This window comes from Ursus maritimus (assembly GCF_017311325.1).
Source record: "Ursus maritimus isolate PB19 chromosome X unlocalized genomic scaffold, ASM1731132v1 scaffold_X1, whole genome shotgun sequence".
Lineage (NCBI taxonomy): Eukaryota > Metazoa > Chordata > Mammalia > Carnivora > Ursidae > Ursus > Ursus maritimus.
This window is the reverse complement of record NW_024423319.1, coordinates 49342452-49347877: the sequence shown is the minus strand read 5'-3', so window position 1 is coordinate 49347877 and position 5426 is coordinate 49342452. Positions and strand designations below refer to the sequence as shown.

General features: G+C 35.8%; 1 pseudogene; it reads left to right on the top strand.

The window, feature by feature from the left end:
• The first annotated feature begins 1792 nt into the window (after positions 1 to 1792).
• LOC103673023 lies at positions 1793 to 3088 on the top strand (annotated as a pseudogene).
• Positions 3089 to 5426: the final 2338 nt, after the last annotated feature.

The window sequence follows — 5426 nt, the reverse complement described above, 5'->3', positions numbered from 1 at the left end:
GCAACTTTATTTCAAAAGTAAACTGATATCATTTCTGAGCTGTCATTTAGATTTCACTTGACTGGAATTTTGAAGTCTATTCTACTTAATTTTAGTCCTTGATTTGAGCAGTGACATCACACTTATAAAAGCAGGTTGGAAGAGGTGTGGCTTTATAGAGCACAGTCATCATACCTTTTTCAAGTATAGCACCTATCATAGTGCTTAGTATATAGTTGGTGCTCAATAAATGTTCATTTTTATTGATCAAGCACTCCATCAGTATCAAAAGATACCAGGATTTACAAAATACATAATAAATTTGAGGAATGGTCACACCTAACAGAACAGTTCTAAGGTAAAGCATGGGGTAGTTTAAAAAAGAAATCCAAACTGAAAACCAGGGCAAGGCAATGCTTTAATGTTACATGATCTTGGGCAAGTTAAGTAAACTTTCTGTGCCTCAGTTTCCTCGTCTGTGAAATAAAGCTGTTTCTACATGAAAGGCACTTAGAATAATACCTGACATGTGTAAGCATTAAATTAACATCAGTTATTATTATGAGAATAATGCATACATATTTCATTCTAAACTCTTGTATTAACCAAAGTCTAACCAGAAAACAGAAACAACTGTAAGTACATAAAACAAAGGGAATTTAATGTAAAAAAATTTTACACAGGTTATGAAAGATTTCTGAGAGGCCAACAAGGAATGATGAAGCAATTGAGAAATTCACAAAAGCAGGATTTTGCTACAGTACTGGACTATAAGGTCAAAGGGAAGAGCAGATGTAACTAGAACCAGAATATAGGGTAGGGCCATTGAAGGAAACCTAGAACCATGGCAGTTTTTTACAAAGAGAGCTGAAGTCATGGACACCAAAAAAAGCGGGGAAAAATACTATGGCTTTGCCTTGCTGTTCTCCAATTTCTTACCAGTGGCTTTCATTGTTAAAACCCATATAGAAGCTAGTTGACAAAAGAAACTTGGAAATGCCACCTGTAGGGGTCAGCTCCTCATGATACAGAGTAGAGCAGGGGAAATATGAGGAATGGATTTGGGAGCCAATAGACCAAGAACCTGTATAATCCCACAATGGTTGTTCCCTTGAATTATTAGTTTACAAGTCTCTCTCACTAGCTATAAGTACCTTTGACAGTAGAACCTGGGTTTCATTCTTTTTTTCACTCCTTCTGTCAATACTGTGCTTTGCACATTATAGGTATTTGGTTTAAGTACTGGCGAAAATTTTTCATATAGATCTGAATCTCTTGACTTCTAGTACATAATTACTTTTTTCCTATGTAAACAGAGGATATTAATCATTTATGTCTGCTTTTCTTATGCAAGATATGCCTTTTTACTAAGATGCAAAGATAACTGGATGATGCCATAGCTGCATACCTGCACTGATTAAGAATTAGCAATATATGCAGACTGGCTGCTTGAAGCCCTGTGTTTAGAAATCCTACTTATTTGTTGAACTCCCTAATTTACTCGGAGGGAAAAAAAAGGCACCTTTACTTCTGAAATAAAGCAAAGGAATGGCATAGTTGGTAGATCAAGCATAGAAGTCCAAAGCAGTAGCTTTCACCCTTGTTTTTTTTACCACCAACAGTAACAAATACGTTTTATATTGTGACCCAGCACACACAGAGACACACACACAACAAAAACAGAAGCTTGAAAATGTACAATATACTCTATTCCAAATTGTTTTCAAGATACTGGTTAAACCCATTAAATTGATTTCACAACCCATCAATGTGTTACAATCCACAGTTCACAAAACACTGGTCTAAAAGGATTATGCCCTTGGCAGAGATTGGAAGTACATGCCATCTTAAGTTCCAAGCCTCTCCTTTGGTAGAGGTAATAAAAGAGGTCAGAACCCTATCCATCTATAGGTGGAGCCTGAAGAGCCCAAGTTCCAAGGCCTAGAGTAAGGGCAACAGCCCAGCCTCCACCCTGCCACCCCTTCCCTGCTTACCATCTGCCTCAATCACCAGCTCTAAGCAATTTGGGCAAGTGAAGATTCTGTCCTTAAGGCAGAGGGAATAAAACATGAACATAACATTTAATTATGTTTTAACCAGTCTCGGTGGGGCCTAAAATTTTCTTTTGGTGATTCACCCAGCAAAGTATAGTCTGGCCCAGACTGGGGATGCATTCTTTATTCTGGCAGATCCTGAAACAAAAAGTAAAGGGACTAACTAGTAGTCATAGTGGAAAATAAGCTTAATTCAATTTGGCAATCTATTACTTAAAAACAACAAGGATATTATTATGGAAAAATCAAGAACTCTTCCCTTTTGAATATCACTTCAGAGTTTCTGGTGGTTCACAAAAGTACGTTTTTAAGTTCTGTTTTCTCACAAACTTCAGAATTTCTATCAAGGTGTCTGAAAGCAAAATGTTTTTGTTCCTTCAACACAGCTGGTAGGTTTGAGAATATTGTACACAGTTAGCCTTATGTCAAAAGATACATAAAGCATAATGTATTTCATATGGCTTTAAAATAAGATACTTCCTTTTGGCTTAGAAGAGGCAAAGGAGCAACTGTCTTTGATCGTCCCGAATCCGGGTTCATCCAACACTAGCCCCTCCATCCTGCCACCTAAGTTCAATCACAACAAGATCAAAGTCATATACCTGAGGTGTACCTATGGGGAAGTTAGTGCCACATCTGCCCTGGCTCCAAAGTTCAGCCTGCTGGGTCTGTCTCCAAAAAAGTTTGGTGATGACATTGCCAAGGCAACCAGTGATTGGAAGGGTCTGAGGATTACAGTGAAACTGACCAGTCAGAAAACACAGGCCCAAATTGAAATGGTACCTTCTGCCTCTGCCATGATTTTCAAAGCCCTCAAGGATCTGCCAAGAGACAGAAAAAAGCAGAAAAACATTAAATGCAGTGGAAATGTCACTTTTGATTAGATTGTCAACATTGCCCAACAGATGTGGCACCAATCTTTAGCCAGAGAACTCTCTAGAACCATTAAAGAGATCCTGGGGACTGCCCATTCTGTGGGCTGCAATGTTGATAGATGCCACCCTCATGACATCATAGATGACATCAATGGTGCAATGGAATGCTCAGCTAGTTAAGAACTACAAAGGAAAATATTTCCATAAAGGGTCATTTGACAAAAATAAAATATTTAATTAAATAAAGAATCCAAAAATGTTTAGGAATATGAATGTAACTCCATGCTATGTATCTTTAAGAAACATCATGAATTCTCAGGTAAATTCTGTAGTGGATTTTTAGTGCTGGAGCACAATTACCCCTGCTCATTGTCACCCCAGTCCACATAATAAATATAGTCATTCGAACCAGTGTTGGATGATATATAATTCACAGTAGACAAATTCATCCCATAGGCACATGCTCACTACTTCAGTGACCTTTATTTGAATATAAAATTTGACATACTGTCTTCAAGACAAAGTCAACTTCTGAAATAGTTATGCTTATGGAAAGAAAAAAATAAAGGGCACTTAGATAATCTTAAAAAAATATTTGTGTCTTTGGAATATAATCAAAAGATACCTGAGAAATAAAATGAATATCCATGGGTAGTAGCACTATATAATTGAGGTCTGGAGTCTGGTTCTAATTCTGGCTCTGTCATTTAAACAGGTACCTTGGGAAAGTTACTTAACTTCGCTAACCCTCATTTTCTTCATCAGTAAAGTGAGGCTGATAATAGAATATAACTCTCAGAGCTGTTGCAAAGATTAAATGAGATTTTATTTGGAACAGGACTTAGATCAATGCTTGGAACATGGAAAGCTATCAATAGATAGTACCAATAAAAATAAATATCCATGCTGTAATTAGAATGATGATTATTATTTACATACACTTCATTTCTTCTGGCTCAGCCTTGAGCTTTTTGTCCCATCACATGAATGTTGATAACCTGAGACTCTGTTGGGAATCTAAATGAGCAAATGGCATTTTACTAAGAATGAAGCACATACTCATATTTATGTAAAATAGAGATACAACTGCTTCATTCATAGAGACTTATCCTAAAAATCTCTTCTTCATCAAATAACTAGTCACATTTTGAAAGTAGCTTTATGGTGTAGCTGAATAAGAAATGATGCATTCATTTTAATCTCTATCCATCCTTTCTTGACAGGCTCAGTTATCCAGTGCCATTCTCTGCATTCCCTGTCACATCAGGAGCTGTAGAACATGAGTACACAGCTCTTATGGGAAAAGCCTGGTGGTGATAATGCTGAAGTGCCATATGTGAAGATGATATAAAATCAAATTCAGGCAGAACAAAACAAACTTTGATTGTCACCTCATGCAGTGCAGTAAATGAAAAGACCTTTAAAATCTATGAATTAGTCACACATATGAGCAAATTGAGATAACCTGAAAGTAGCAACAAAGGGTCTTACCTAAAAATCACTTATGGTCGTTTTGAGAACAGAGAACTGTATCTTGACAAGGGACAGTCTCAACCATACACAGCTGTCACAGGACATTCTATCTCTATGTTTTGAACACAGTTATTAAAGGGTAATATTGAAACTATATGATTACCTTGCATTCTGCAGAATTCTTTTGCTTTGAGTTAAACAGATCATTTCGAGAGATTAAACATTATATTTCATGTGGCCTTCAGAATGTCCTGAATTTGGGCATAGCTTAAAACTTTATATGAATTAAAATGGTTTATATTTTCTAAATTAGTACCCAAATTATGATTCTTTACACGTTTAATGGCTGAAAAGGAAGCAGGAAGTTAAAAGGTGTAGCAAATAGCATCATGGGGAAAATGACTAACTATTACTAAAAATGTCATTCCTAAAATAGATATCACAACTGCACTGATAATACAGCATTTTGGGAAAAAAAATACTGTTGTGATAATAAACAACAAAATAGTTTGGCAGTTTAGTAAGTGGTAAACTCTAGCACATAAATTTAATGTATAAGTCATTTTCTGCTTATTGAATATTTGTATAATTTTTTTTCAAATGATAATATTTGTTTTATAATTAGCAAGGTATTAATTTTCCTTATATAATATATAAGTGGACCAAATGTAAGTTTTTAAAATATTAGGATAACTATCTTGCCCCAACTCACACTGATCTCGTGAAGTAATTTTATTCTAGTGATTCTGAAAAGACACTCATGGCCCTTTTATTATTCTCCTAATCTCATTTCAAAATTAGAACTTCTCTTCCTTAGTGCATATGCTCTTATCATGCCCTAGCACATTTTGCCCTAATGTTAATCTCTGGTTTAATATGAGAATTATATCTACCATTGATAGTATCATTTAGTATCTGTGACAATACCATCTTGTAGAATTTGAATTGAAACTCTAATTCACCTTCTATTATGCTGAAATGAACACCTGTCCATTAGGTTCTAGACTTGAAACCAGGGATTCTTTCAGAGTCATCAATGCACAGC